Source organism: Ictalurus punctatus, chromosome 4 (assembly GCF_001660625.3).
Source record: "Ictalurus punctatus breed USDA103 chromosome 4, Coco_2.0, whole genome shotgun sequence".
NCBI lineage: Eukaryota > Metazoa > Chordata > Actinopteri > Siluriformes > Ictaluridae > Ictalurus > Ictalurus punctatus.
Genome location: NC_071284.1, coordinates 26273313 through 26290225, shown reverse-complemented (window position 1 = coordinate 26290225; position 16913 = coordinate 26273313).

Here is a 16913-nt window from a genome sequence, read left to right as displayed (position 1 = left end):
ATGTGCTTTTCATAGGTTTCTTATGACTTTTGTTGTAAGTAACTTTTGCTCAGTACAAATGTTAATGCAATGGGAAGCACAGCACATAATTTGATATTCTTAGCTGAAGCCCTTCTTGAAGAGTGAAATTTGTGGAACAAAAGAATCCTTGGCACATACATTTGAAAGTTTTCCTCATAATAATTCTATTTTATAGCTGTTTTATATTCCCTTTATAGAACCAATAAATCAGTCAATCATGAACAAATCTGACAGGTGACCATTTTCCAACTCCTCCCTTGACATTGTCATGCTAGTGAAAATATTTAATCATTTAGAGATTTTATTGCATGTTATTATTTTTTATATTTAATCCTTTGTTTGGCTCCTTCACTGTTTGTAGAACCGATTATGAATGTCAGAAATTTGACCCTAGGTATTCATGCTTGTTTCAGCTTGTTGTTCGCTTACTGACACTCTGGTGCAGCTAATGTGAACTGTTAACCAGGAAGACAGGATGAAGTAAATGATAAATACTTATTAATTATTGCCACAATTAACTGTACCAGCTATGGTACACGCAAGGTTCTTCAGTTGTCCCTCTTACAGATTGCATGTAGAACCCTATGAGTGTTTCCCTAATGGAAAAGATTCCAAGTAGAATTCTTTTAAGAGGCTAAGAACTCTTAATTATGAAATGAACCCCTTTATTATTAAAGAATTATTAAAGAATCCCTTGAAGTACAAGTTTCTTTTACAACTTTACCCTATTAATTGTGGTCTAATGGCTAATGAAACGTGCACACTTTGGTTAGCTTAGTATCTTTCCTCATCCAGGAAGCCTGATACTGTGAGAGAGAAGTGAAACATGCTCTCCAGCAGTACAGACATGCTGTATGTTGTTGCTTCACTATTGGGACAAAAGTTATTAGTCAATAACCAGCATTTTGAAAAGTGTTTTAATGTGTTCTTATGTATACAATATGTTATCTTTTTATATAGATTTTTTTTTTATCATTCACTACCAATAGAATCACTGATTGTTTACATTATAATGATTTATACCATAGCGCTGTTGAATTGTTGAATCTGATTAGTCAGAAGGTGCTGATTCATTTTTCTATAACAGCAGTAGTGCTGTCTGAGGCATTTGAGGATACTCAGTGTGTCACAACCAATAATGGTTCAGTTTGATAGTCATCACTGAGAGCATACTTACATTCTTCATCAATATGTAGTTCCTCTTCTCAGTCCTATCAGAAACTATTACAAAAAGTAATGTGTAATGCTGAGGATCATCAGATGCATGCTCACTCCCATCAATACACTGTTTACTACCACATCAGTGACATGGGGATATAAAATTGCTTTTGCTTTTCTTCAGGAAGAGAAACAGAAAGAGAGAGAGAGAGAGAGAGAGAGAGAGAGAGCCATTCCACCGAATGGATTCCATTTGCTTGTTGTAACTCTTTCAAATTAAACTTCATTTTTTAATCTATTTTTCAGCACTGAATAATAACACATTATTTAACTAATCCAAATGTGTATTGGTCAATCTCAGATAACTTTATTATTATTATTATTTTTTTTTTACATGGTTTCTAAGTGGAAGATGGTCGCATTTTTCTCAGTCCTGTTACCAAACATGTCATTTAAAAAGCATATTTAAAAGTGTTTCAATTAATTCATTTATTTCCCCCTCAAGAAAGTGTTTATTTTAAATAAATGTTGGTTACATGTTCAAATAATTGATATTTGTGACTAAGAAAATCACTATATATGCACACAAATAGTATTTTTCTGAGAAAAAAAAATGCAAAGCCCTTTTTTCCTTTTAAAGAAGAGCCAAACCTGAAGTTTATACTGACCTTCTCAGTCATAGTTACAATATCATCAAATATACAGAAAAGAAAATGAGTGAACTTATTTTTGGTCTTCCCATGGCCTTCAGAAGATCCAGATGATACAACTTCCTGGTGAACATGAGGGTAACAGGACTGAGTGAAAACCTGGGGATACACTTAAAATGTGTGTTTTAACTAAAATATTATGGACTTCTTATGAAAAATATTTATTTGAACCATAGAGGAGATATGGGATCACACAAAAATGAAGGAAAAAAAAAAAACCCCACAACAAAACAACATTCTGAAGGATTGTAATCATTATATTTAATGCTAAAATGTAGTGTTAAAGAATGGATACAGGTAACAAATGCTATTTTTTTCAGTGTTTCAGGTAGTTTTCATTAATATTTTAAATGATATATTTTTTACTTTGCAGTTACATTAATGTACAGGACACCTTGCTTAATAATAAAATGTATTTTTCAGTTAATTTCATACATAACTCCTCCATTGACATTGTCAAGACAGTGAAGATATTTCAAAATTTAGATGTTTTATTGCATGTTATTACTTTTATATTTAATCCTTTGTTTGGATCCTTCACTCTTTCTAGAACTGATTATGAATGTCAGAAATTTGACCCAAGGTATTTATGCTTGTTTCAGCTTGTTGCTCGCTTACTGACACTCTGGTGCAGCTAATGTGAACTATTAGCCAGGAAGACAGGGTAACGTAAATGGTAAATATAATTAGTGCCACAATTGACTGTACCAGATATGGTACATGAAAGGTTCTTCAGTTGTCCCTCTTACAGATTGGATGTAAAATCAGTGGCAGAGCACCGGTAGCTCAGTGATTAAGACATTGGACTACTGATTGGAAGGTTGTGAGGTCCAATCCCAGCACTGCCAAGCTGCCACTGCTGGGCCCTTGAGCAAGGCTCTTAATCCTCAACTGCTCAGTAGTATAAATGTAAGTTACTTTGGATAAGGGTGTCTGCCAAATGCCATAAATGTAAAACCCTGAAAGTGTTTCCCTAACAGAAATAATTCCATGTAGAATTCTTTTAAGAGGCTAAGAAGTTTTAGTTATCCAATGAACCCTCAAAGAAGCAGTTGAAGTACACTTTTTACGAGCTTGCCCAATTAATTGTGGCCTCATTGCTAATGAAATGTGCACACTTTGGTTAGCTTAGTAGCTTTCCTCATCCAGGAAGCCTAATACTGTGAATGAGAAGTGAAACACACTCTCCGGCAGTACAGACATGCTGACTATTGCTGTTTCACTATTGGGACAAAAGTTATTGGTCAATAACCGGCATTTTGAAAAGTGTTTTAATGCGTTCTTATGTATACAGTATGTCATCTTTTTATATATTTTTCTCATTCACTACCAATAGAATCACTGATTGTTTACATTACAATGATTTATACCATAGCACTGTTGAATTATTGAATCTGATTAGTCAGAAGGTGTTGATTCATTTTTCTATAACAACAGAAGTGCTGTCTGAGGCATTTGAGGATACTCAGTGTATCTCAAAAAATAATGGTTCAGTTTGATAGTCATCACTGAGAGCATCCTTTCATCCTTCATCAATATATAGTTCCTCTTCTCAGTCCTATCAGAAACTATTACAAAAAGTAATGTGTAATGCTGAGGATCATCGGATGCATGCTCACTCCCATCAATGCACTGTTTGCCACCAGATCAATGACATGGCGATATAAAATTCCTAATGAAACCATCCATCCAGGCAACCACATCCAGACAGTTGCTACCGAACCATATGCACCAAGAGAGCTCATCACCAAAACAGCTTCTTACCATGCACTATCAACCTCATCAGCCAAGACAATTTATGTTTTTAGGGGGTTCTTGTACACTCCACATTATCTAAGCGTAATAATAAATGGAAAAATGTGTTGTTATTTAACAACGATCTACTGAAGAAAGAAAAAAGAGAGGCTGGTGAGGGAATGACTGTTTATAGTTGCTATAACATAAGTGATAACAGGAGCTAACTTGACTTGCAGACATTCCATAACATTAAATGTAACTATAAATAGATTAAAAGTATGGCATTTCATTCATTCAAATACTTGGTGTGGTATATGAGGAATAACACACTTCAGGGTGTACTGTCATAGGAAAATAATCAACTTTGGGGGCAACCACCCTGTCATGTTTTATTCATGTTCTTATTCTTATGTGGCAGATACTTTTACCCAAAGAAGTTGACCAATGAAGCAGAAACCAGTCCAAGCACAGAGTTGGTTGAACGGAATGTAAGCAGAGGCTGACTTTTAGTCTTCCATTTTATGCTGTTTCTCAAAGTAGTACATTTTCCGAATTGATAAAGAAGGGAGTCTAAGTGGCTGGATTGTGAACATGTGTGTGGAGTGGTTTTGTTCACATGGTAGATGGACACAGGATGGAATTAAGTAAAGCACAATGGACAAAACTAATGCTCATTACAACATACAAATAAATTTTTAAAATACATTTTTCCCCTCTTTCAGCTGCTCCTGTTCAGGGTCAACACAGTGGATGACCCATCCACATATTTTGAATCTGGCACAAGTTTTACGTAGTATGCCCTTCTTAATGCAAGCCTCCCTATTTCCACTCCAGTGGCTGGAGTTGTTTCTTTGACCTAAAATCAAACCCAGATCGCAGTGAGAGTAGCGACTAGTCCACCAAGGAACCATCCATCCATCCATTTTCTGTACCGCTTATCCTACACAGGATTGGGAGCCTGGAGCCTATCCCAGGGGACTCAGGGCACAAGACGGGGGACACCCTGGATGGGGTGCCAACCCATCGCATGGCAAAATCGCACAAACACACTCACACGCCCATTCACACACTATGCCAGTCAGCCTACAACACATGTCTTTGGGCTGCGGGAGGAGGAAACCAGAGTACCCAGAGAAAATCCCCGAAGCACAGGGAGAACATGCAAACTCCACGCACACAGGGCAGAGGTGGGAATCAAACCCCCAACCCCAGAAGTGTGAGGTAAATGTTCTAATCACTAAGCCACCGTGCCCCCACCAGGGAACCACATAAATAAATAAATAACAAATGATAGAAATCTAATTCTACTATGGATAAGTAGCATACTTTAGGATACTACCATCAAGTTTAATCTTCTATTTTTTCTTCCCTTATTGACTGGACTGGTACTAATGAATTAATGCAAAGCTATGTTTGCTGATGAAACTGCTTCTCTGGGAAAAAAAAAAAAAAAGGTTTTATTACTTGATTGATCCTTCAAGTCAAGTCAAGTCAAGTCTATTTTTTATTGTCATACCTATATGGTGCAACACATAATACAGTGGCACAAAAGAAAGGACTAATTAAAGTGCAGATACACAAAAGTGTGAGTTAAGTGCACACAATAAAAAAAATTCTGACTGCCAAAGGGAAGAAGCTGTTGCAGAGTATGGTTGTGGTTGCACAGGTGCTTCAATACCTTCTGCCGGGGGGGGGGGGGGGGGGGGGGGGTCATCCACAATGCTGGTGGACTTGTCGATGAAGAACTTGTTGTAGGAGGCGTCCATGGTGGATAAAGAGACCCTGAAGATCTTCTCAGCTATCCTCACAATTGGCTGTAGGGTTTTGCAGTTTGAAACTGTGCCACTCCCATACAGGCTGTGAAACAACTGGTCAGGATTTTCTCTATTGTCCCTCTGAAAAAGGTATTGAGGATGGGAGGGGGGAGCTTACCTCTTCTGCCTCCATAGGAAGTGGAGATCTTGCTGTGCCTTCTTGACTAGGCAGGTGTTGAGAGCTCAGGAGAGGTCTTCTGTGATGTGCACACAAAGAAAATTGGAGCTTTTTGATTCTCTCCACAGTTCTTCTGTTGATGTGCAGTGGAGAGTGGTCCACTCGGGTCCTCCTGAAATCAACAATCAACTCTTTGGTCTCATCAACACTGAGAGATAGATTGTTGTGTCTACACCAGTCTGTGAGCTGCTCCATCTCCTCCCTCCTACTCCATTGTTGCTGACGAGACCCACAACTGTACTGTCTTCAGCAAACTTGATGATGTTATTTGAATTGTACTTTGCAGCACAATCATGAATACTCAGCGCTGGGGAGCACCGGTGTTCAGTGTGGTGCTGCTGGAGGTGGAGTTGCCAATCCTGACTGAATGGGGTCTCCTGGTCAGGAAGTTCAGGATCCAGTTGCAGAGGGAGGTCAAACCTAGCAGGCTCAGCTTTCCTATTAGTTGTTGTTGGATGATTGTGTTGAATGATGAACTGAAGTCTATGAACATCATCCTCACATAATTGTCCTTTTTGTCAAAGACAAGTGGATGGCAGCAAATATGGTGGCCTCTGTTGAGTGGTTAGGGCGGTAGATCTGCTGGAATGGCATCAGTGTAGTGGGAATGTGTTTCATGACTAGCTGCTCAAAGCACTTCATTATGATAAGTGTGAGTATGATGGGCTGGTTGTCAGTGAGGCAGGTCACAGACTATTTCTTTGGCACAGGGATGATGATGGTTGTTGGAAGCACACAGGGACAAATGCTTGGCTCATGGAGATGTTGAAGATGTCTGTTAGGATATCTGCAAGTTTATCAATACATTCCCTTAGCATTCGACCAGGTACAGTGAGGGAAAAAAGTATTTGATCCCCTGCTGATTTTGTACGTTTGCCCACTGACAAAGAAATGATCAGTCTATAATTTTAATGGTAGATTTATTTGAACAGTGAGAGACAGAATAACAACAAGAAAATCCAGAAAAACGCATGTCAAAAATGTTATAAATTGATTTGCATTTTAATGAGGGAAATAAGTATTTGACCCCCTCTCAATCAGAAAGATTTCTGGCTCCCAGGTGTCTTTTAAACAGGTAATGAGCTGAGATTAGGAGCACACTCTTAAAGAGAGTGCTCCTAATCTCAGCTTGTTACCTGTATAAAAGACACCTGTCCACAGAAGCAATCAATCAATCAGATTCCAAACTCTCCATCATGGCCAAGACCAAAGAGCTCTCCAAGGATGTCAGGGACAAGATTGTAGACCTACACAAGTCTGGAATGTTCTACAAGACCATTGCCAAGCAGCTTGGTGAGAAGGTGACAACAGTTGGTGCGGTTATTCGCAAATGGAAGAAACACAAAAGAACTGTCAATCTCCCTCGGCCTGGGGCTCCATGCAAGATCTCACCTCGTGGAGTTGCAATGATCATGAGAACAGTGAGGAATCAGCCCAGAACTACACGGGAGGATCTTGTCAATGATCTCAAGGCAGCTGGGACCATAGTCACCAAGAAAACAATTGGTAACACACTATGCCGTGAAGGACTGAAATCCTGCAGCGCCCGCAAGGTCCCCCTGCTCAAGAAAGCACATATACATGCCCGTCTGAAGTTTGCCAATGAACATCTGAATGATTCAGAGGACAACTGGGTGAAAGTGTTGTGGTCAGATGAGACCAAAATGGAGCTCTTTGGCATCAACTCAACTCGCCGTGTTTGGAGGAGGAGGAATGCTGCCTATGACCCCAAGAACACCATCCCCACCGTCAAACATGGAGGTGGAAACATTATGCTTTGGGGGTGTTTTTCTGCTAAGGGGACAGGACAACTTCACCGCATCAAAGGGACGATGGACGGGGCCATGTACCGTCAAATCTTGGGTGAGAACCTCCTTCCCTCAGCCAAGCCATTGAAAATGGGTCGTGGATGGGTATTCCAGCATGACAATGACCCAAAACACACGGCCAAGGCAACAAAGGAGTGGCTCAAGAAGAAGCACATTAAGGTCCTGGAGTGGCCTAGCCAGTCTCCAGACCTTAATCCCATAGAAAATCTGAGGAGGGAGCTGAAGGTTCGAGTTGCCAAACGTCAGCCTCAAAACCTTAATGACTTGGAGAAGATCTGCAAAGAGGAGTGGGACAAAATCCCTCCTGAGATGTATGCAAACCTGGTGGCCAACTACAAGAAACGTCTGACCTCTGTGATTGTCAACAAGGGTTTTGCCACCAAGTACTAAGTCATGTTTTGCAGAGGGGTCAAATACTTATTTCCCCTCATTAAAATGCAAATCAATTTATAACATTTTTGACATGCGCTTTTCTTGATTTTTTTTTTTGTTATTCTGTCTCTCACTGTTCAAATAAATCTACCATTAAAATTATTGACTGATCATTTCTTTGTCAGTGGGCAAATGTACAAAATCAGCAGGGGATCAAATACTTTTTTCCCTCACTGTATGTTGTTAGAACCGGCATAGAGTTTTCCTGATGTCCACTGCAGACAGATAGAGAATTTGGTTGGTGGAATCTGGGGTGGCCTTCCCTGCCAGCACCCATGATACAGTACTTTAAAGTACTAAGTCTCTGTGACATTTATCTAGCACCTTTTTCAAACTCTGAGTAATTAAAAATATTAAAAGGTTAAAATGATACATACAGTGATGTTCGAAAGTTTGTGAACCCTTTAGAATTTTCTATATATCTGCATAAATATTACCTAAAAAATAATCAAATTTTCACACGTCCTAAAAGTAGATAAAGAGAACCCAATTAAACAAACGAGCTACAAATATTATACTTGGTCATTTATTTATTGAGGAAAATGATCCAATATTACATATCTGTGAGTGGCAAAAGTATATGAAACTTTGCATTCTGTATCTGGTTTGACCCCCTTGTGCAGCAATAACTGCAACTAAACATTTGTTGTAACTGTTGATCAGTCCTGCACATCAGCTTGGAGGAATTTTAGCCCATTCCTCAGTACAGAACAGCTTCAAATTTGGGATGTCAGTGGTTTTCTGTACATTAACTGCTTGCTTCTGGTTTTCCACAACATTTATATTGGATTAAGGTCAGGACTTTTACTTGAACATTCCAAAACATTAACTTTGTTCTTCTTTAATCGTTCTTTAATAGAACAACTTATGCACATAGGGTTGTTCTCTTGAGATTCAGTTCTCAGACAGATGTCGTAACATTTTCCTTTAGAATTCGCTGGTATAATTCAGAATTCATCAGTGATGGCAAGTCTTCCTGGCTCAGATGCAGCAGCACAGGCCAAATCCACGATACTACCACCACCATGTTTCACAGATGGGATAAGGTTCTTATGCTGGAATGCAGTGTTTTCTTTCCCTAAATATAACCCTTCTCATTTAAACTCAAAATTTAATTTTGTTCTCATCAATGCACAAAATATTGCTCCAATAGCCTTCTGGCTTATCCACATGATCTTTAGCAAAGTACAGACAAGCAGCAATGTTCTTTTTGGAGAGCAGTGGTTTTCTCCTTGCAACCCTGCCATGCACACCATTGTTGTTCAGTGTTCTCTTTATGGTAGACTCGTGAACATTAACATTAACCAATGTGAGAGACGGCTTTAGTTGCTTAGAAGTTACCCTGGCTCCTTTATGACCTCGCAGACTATTACACGTCTTGCTCTTGGAGTGATATTTGTTGGTCGATCACTCCTGGGGAGGGTAACATTGGTCTTAAATTTCCTCCATTTGTACACAATCTATCTGACTGTGGATTGGTTGAGTCCAAACTCTTTAGAGATGGTTTTGTAACATTTTCTAGCCTGATGAGCAACAACAACTTTTTTCTGAGGTCTTCAGAAATCTCCTTGCCATAATACATTTCCACAAACATGTTGTGAAGATTAGACTTTGATAGAACCTTGTTCTTGAAATAAAACAGTGCACTCACTCACACCTGATCATTATCCCATTTATTGAAAACACCTAACTCTAATTTCACCTTCAAATTAACTGCTACTCCTAGAGGTTCACCTACTTTTGCCACTCACAGATTTGTAATATTGGATCATTTTCCTCAATAAATAAATGACCAAGTACAATATTTCTATCTCATTTGTTTAACTGGGTTCTCTTTGCCTGTATTTAGGATTTGTGTGAAAATTTTCAGATGTTTGAGGTAATATTTATGCAGATATATAGAGAATTCTAAAGGGTTCACAAACTTTCAAGCAGCATTGTAGTGCAATAATAAAGAATTTTGTATAGATTTTTTCATTTGGCAGAATGAATACATTTATCCAAAGGGACTTTTAACTGAAGTGGAATCCAAGCCAAGTACTGCATTGTGGTTATGGGCCGTCCTTAAAGCCCAATAATGGGTCACTGACATTCTTGGGATTTGAACTTTTTGCTCACACAACCTCAATGACAGACCTTTTTCTCCACTTTAGAGTAAAATAATTTGGCCAGGTGGCAGCTGAGGGTGTAAATGCTACAAAAGAGAAACCTTAATGGAAAGAAATAAAAAGCTGGCAAGGCAGTCAGTGGTGTCTGGGGTTAGAAACTCTTAAACAAAAAGAGGTCAAGTGAGAAAGATGGCATTGAGAGAAGTTAAAATGGGTATGTTACAAATCAAAGTTCTAGGGCTTGTGGAAATAATAACAAATCTGGTGTTATATTTAACTGTTTGAAGCTTACTATACGACTCAACTTACCCATGTGTGTAACTTTATTTACGGTTAACAGGCATTAAATTGGCATATTTGCATGTCACAATATAACCCAGAGCAATGAAAGAACATTTACATTAAATGTCTGTTAAAAACAACTTTTACACTTATTTATATGGCAGTGTATAAATTACCTGTTGTTGAAGGTCAGAAGTCATTGCAGCGTCTGTTTTAGCTTTGTGTGTGTGTGTGTGTGTCAATATTCCATATATGGGATTAAATTTGATGGCTTTAAATAATATAAAATGTAAGTACTGTGGGAATATACATTTAAGAACGAGTTTAAGAATATATATATATTTTTAATTATATGTGTATCAGACTTGGTAGTTTAGAGAAGCAACAGTGTCAGCTGTATTGTACACTCTTAAACAGAGTTGCTAAGTGGAGGCCTCTGCCAGATCCTGTTCACCTTTTTGTGAGTCAAACAAGAATGGCTTACTGAAACCTTTACCTTTGGTAATTGACGACCATTGTTCATGATTTAATCATTGTCTGAGTAAAATGTAAATATAACGGCTTAGGTGTGGACCTTCTTTTATCTCTATGATAATGAATTAGTCTGAGTGATATAGATATGCTGATAGGATTAAGGGCTGGTAAAACACCAGGGTCTAGGGAGGGTTGCTACAACTGCTTACTTCCTTTGTACACTTTGTTTACAGTCATCAAATTACTGCTTTATCTTCTCATGGAAGGATAGCCCCCAAAATATCTTTAGAACTACAATATATAGCTCATTGTTTTAGAACTGATGACTGCAGTGCAAGACAGCACATTCTGGCCTGTAGACTGATGCTCCTGATGTTCTACAATAAAGAATCCTGCTGAAGCTTTTTCCAAGTCTCCTGGTCTTCGGTTTCAACAGTACAAAGGCAGAAGATGAGCTACAGATCTCCAGGCCGGGTTTCATTACTCTTTAAATGAAGACATGGTTTACCTCTTATGTTTTCTTATAGTGCTATTAGTTATTATTATATTATATTATTAATATTTATTAATAAAAAACAGTGTCTAGCATGTGGTACTCTCACCACCTCGCCCCATGTTCAATTCCCGGTCAGGAAATCCCAGCCAGTGGAGGGTTGCGCGAGTTAGTGCACCCTCAGTGTTGATCCCAATCCCCAAAAATGGGGAGGGTTGCATCAGGAAGTGCATCCGGCATAAAGCTTGTGCCAGAATCAAAATATGCGGACAGGTTATCCGTTGTGGCAACCCAGTATCCAGCTAATATCAAACCCCCCTAAAGTCATTCAAGAAACACTGCATGACGTGCATGCCAGTATATTTGATTTCTTTTGTTTATTTACAGGGAAACCTGTACAAAGTACCAGTGAATCCAGAAATCAGGAAATTAAAATACATTATACAAGAACTAATAGAACTCAGTAAAATATGCATAAAATGGTAAAATCAAAATACCAAAAATTATAAAACCCTGAAAACACATTAAAAAAATATTAATTGAATTAGACACAGGCTTGTTTTTGTGAACATAAACGATTAATACAAACTTAAAAAATCCCAACAGATTCTTTTGTTAGTTGTTAGTAGTTTTGTTATTTTTTGTTGTAAACTTTTCAAATTTATTGATGTATTTATTGATTTATAAGATGTACATATTTGAAAAAAAGAGAAAACCGTGTACTAAAGTTGCAGCTGTGATTTTTAGAGTATTACACTTATCAATATACAGTCCTGTAAAATTGTTTTATGTATTTTGTAAAGTTTTATAAAATATAGCACTATGTACTACAGTAAACAACTGTAAACAAACATTACAGTAAGAAAGCTGTAAAAACTAATTCAAGTAAATACTCTTCCACCAGTAAGTTACAATAAATTTAAAGGACATTTTTTTTTAAAAATGGAAAATACTGAGTATTAGGTTCTAAAGAGTTCAATATTTATACCACTTAACACACAACTGAGTATTAAGTAATTAATAAATTAATTAAATCATCATAATTGGCTAGACAAGTTACTGTAGCCTATGAATAGTTGCTACAAAACATTCACACTTTAAGAAAGAGCTATGAGTCTATAGCAAATGCTAGAACACTCTCAGAAATAAACATACGAAACTGTACGTTTCCTTGTGCTGGGATGGAACTATCAACGATACATCTTTCATACCTTTTGTGGGTATCTTCTCCCTTAAAATATGAATATAGTATACATTTAAAAATAATTTAAGGTACATAATTGGACCTTAACGACCACTGATTTACCGAAGAAGGCACATAAGATGTAACTTTAAGGTATAAGATACACAATAAAGTTCCAAAAGGCCACACAACAAGGAAAAATACAGTTCCTTTTATTCATGAAAGTGAAACGTCCCCTGTCATTAGACATACGTAGTTTTCTTCGTACAGGATGTCTGAGGTTAGGAGAGGGAAATGAAACACACTGATATATGATCACTCTCAAACACTATTTATGCACATGCAATTACTAGTCCCCTTATGCAACAAAGTGCTTTATATACAACATTTTACAGATAAAACCCCCTTGAAAAAATTTATCTTTCATTATGTGTGTGCCATTCATTCATATTTATTATTCAAGATCAATTACCAATTGTGAAACTGAATTATTTACATCTTTATTTATCAGACTTATGAATGAGACAGAATCCAATCCAAGCACATTCATGGGATTTAAACTTGCAACTTAGTCTTTGTAAGTTTTTTTTCACTATATATACAGTATCTCACAAAAGTGAGTACACCACTCACATTTTTGTAAATATTTGATTATATCTTTTCATGTGACAACACTGAGGAAATGACACTTTGCTACAATGTAAAGTAGTGAGTGTACAGCTTGTGTAACAGTGTAAATTTGCTGTCCCCTCAAAATAACTCAACACACAACCATTAATGTCTAAACCGCTGGCAACAAAAGTGAGTACACCCCTAAGTGAAAATGTCCAAATTGGGCCCAATTAGACATCTTCTCTCCCCGGTGTCATGTGACTTGTTAGTGTTGCAAGGTCTCAGTTGTGAATGGGGAGCAGGTGCATTAAATTTGGTGTCATCGCTCTCACACTCCCTCATACTGGTCACTGGAAGTTCAACATGGCACCTCATGGCAAAGAACTCTGAGGATCTAAAAAAAAAAAAGAACTGTTACTCCACATAAAGATGGCCTAGGCTATAAGAAGATTGCCAAGACCCTGACACTGAGCTGCAGCACGGTGGCCAAGACCATACAGTGGTTTAACAGGACAGGTTCCACTTAGAACAGGCCTCGCCATGATCTACTAAAGAAGTTGAGTGCACGTACTCAGCGTCATATCCAGAGGTTGTCTTTGGGAAATAGACGTATGAGTGCTTCCAGCATTGCTGCAGAGGTTGAAGGGGTGGGGGGTCAGCCTGTCAGTGCTCAGACCATACGCCGCACACTGCATCAAATTGGTCTGCATGGCTGTCGTCCCAGAAGGAAGATGATGCACAAGAAAGCCCACAAACAGATTGCTGAAGACAAGCAGACTAAGGACATGGATTACTGGAACCATGTCCTGTGGTCTGATGAGATCAAGATAAACTTATTTAGTTCAGATGGTGTCAAGCGGAGGGGTGGCAACCAGTTGAGGAGTACAAAGACAAGTGTGTCTTGCCTACAGTCAAGCATGGTGGTGGGAGTGTCATGGTCTGGGGCTGCATGATTGTTGCCGGCACTTGGGAGCTACAGTTCATTGAGGGAACCATGGATGCCAACATGTACTGTGACACACCCTTCGGAGACTGGGCCGCAGGGCAGAATTCCAGCATGATAATGACCCCAAACACACCTCCAAGACGACCACTGCCTTGCTAAAGAAGCTGAGGGTGAAGGTGATGGACTGGCCAAGCATGTCTCCAGACCTAAACCCTATTGAGCATCTGTGGGGCATCCTCAAACGGAAGGTGGAGGACCACAAGGTCTCTAACATCCACCAGCTCTGTGATGTCGTCATGGAGGAGTGGAAGAGAACTCCAGTGGCAACCTGTGAAGCTCTGGTGAACTCCATGCCCAAGAAGGTTAAGGCAGTGCTGGAAAATAATGGTGGCCACACAAAATATTGACACTTTGGGCCCAATTTGGACATTTTCACTTAGGGGTGTACTCACTTTTGTTGCCAGCGGTTTAGACATTTATGGCTGTGTGTTGAGTTATTTTGAGGGGACAGCAAATTGACACTGTTACACAAGCTGTACACTCACTACTTAACATTGTAGCAAAGTGTCATTTCTTCAGTGTTGTCACATGAAAAGATATAATCAAATATTTACAAAAATGTGAGTATTTTGTGAGATACTGTGTGTGTATATATATATATATGTATGTATGTATATATATATATATATATATATATATATATATATATATATATATATATATATATATATATATAATATTTATACACACACACACACACACACACACACACACAGTATCTCACACCCCTCACATTTTTGTAAATTTAAAAAAAAAAAAATTTGTTGAATTTTTTGGCTGTATACTACACTATATTGGAATTGGAATTAAATAATACATATGAGCTCAAAGTGCTGACTTTAAGGGTGATTTAAGTGTTTACATCCAAATTGGGTGAACGATATAAGTATTACACAGCACAGTTTTTCCAGAACTGTAAAGGATTGTGTTTTTTTTCCCTCATTTTTCTCCAAAATCTGTGGTCTTCCCATTTTTGAGGCTTACCAATAGTTTACATTTTGTTGTAAATCCTCTATATTTACTCTGGTAAAGGCTTCTCTTGACTGTTAACTTTGATATGGAGACACCTACCTCCTGGAGGGAGCTCAACAGCATTTTAAAAACATAAGAAATAGTTGATTCAACCACACCTGATGTGTTTGCTATCTCTCTGATGGGTTTGTTTGAATTTTTCAGCCTAATGATGGCTTGCATCACTGGCAGTGACAGCTCTTTGGACTTCATATTGACAGCAACAGATTCTAAAAGCAAATGCCACTACTGGAGACCTTTTATCTGCTTAATAATGGAATAATGAGAGAATAACACATCTGGTCATGAATAGCTGAGCACCCAATTGTCCATTCACATTTTGTCCCTTTAAAAAAAAAAAAAGGGGGGGGGGGGGGGGGGGGGGTTATAGTAAAAATAAAATACTTTAATTCCTACACCATTCATTCTTCAGTAATGTCATACTTCCAATGTGGAAAATTGGACTAAAAACTTATGAAAACTCCTCCTTCTAGGTGAATACTGTACTGGTATTGAAGGCAGCCATCTTTGACAGACAGAATTTGGTATCATTTTCCCTGTAGGCACCCCCTCCAGAGGTTTCAAGGCAGAATTGTATTGAAAGCTGGAAGGATATGAGGGTGAGAATCCTTAACGTTGTCATTTTAAGAATGTATTTGAAGAAATAGCATTTAAGTAAAAATTTTTTTATTCATTCATCTTCAGTAATTGCTTTATTTGCTTCAGGGCTGAGCTCAATCCAGAGCCTATCCTGGAAACACTGGGTATGAGGCAGAATGGGATTCCAGTAGATCACAGCGCACCAAACACATTCACACCTAAAGGCAAATTATAGTCACCAATCCACCTCCTGGCATGTTTTTAGGAGATGAGAGGCTCAAACCTCAGAGGGACCTTGGAGCTATGTCACTGAATTGATGTCACTAGTTGATTTTTTATTTATTTTGGGGGGATTTCTGCACATTTGAGCTTGGACAAACGCAATTTAATTTTGCTGTGCACTCCTTGTTGTATGGTCTGAATGACAGTAAACCTCACTTTGACTTTGAATTCGTTCAACTTTTTGCTCCACATGCAACCAAGCCTGATCATTGATGTAGAAGTGCAGAAAAAAAAGCAAAAACAAGCATTTTTTTGGGAAAGTTTTTAATAGTTATTGAACGTTCTACATCTTACAGTAAATATTATACAATTACAAACTTGGCTTAATTCTGTCACTGAGATCACTAATTGATCTTCAAAAAATAAAAACCCATGAAAAGAATAAAAACAGATTTACACTTCACATCACAGGCCTGAAACGGGTCTCGTCGCCTCATAAGAGCATTCAGTTCAGTTTTACTGATAAGTGTGTAAAACCTGCTACAAAACAGATGAGTATATAATGTTTTACTGACATAATGATCAAAATGTTGTAATCCTTAGTGTGTTTTTGGAAGACGGTGATATTCCCCTTCAGTGGTCAGTTTTAATAGCAAAAGAAAACACAGCAGACTAAGCATATGCTGATAATCAGTTAGATGATGGATCAATAAATGTAAAGATTGTGATACATCATGGACAGAGTAAAACTGTGTCACTATTCAGGAGTCTGCCTAGGCAGGTAGCATTTTTGGGCAGTGTTTGCTCTCCTAAGATAAAGTCTTATTTGAAAGGCAAGTTTCCTTGTTTTGGAAAAAGAAAGAAAGAAAGAAAGAAAGAAGGTGCATCATATGCATCCTTTTCAGTTAAGGAGGCAATCATATGTTTCGGTTCTCTGAGTAAGAGTAAACATGAAACGATGCTATAACCTTTAATTTCACTACATGCAACAATTCCTAATCCATAACATTTTTATTTTTATGTTTTCAGTACAGTATGAAGGC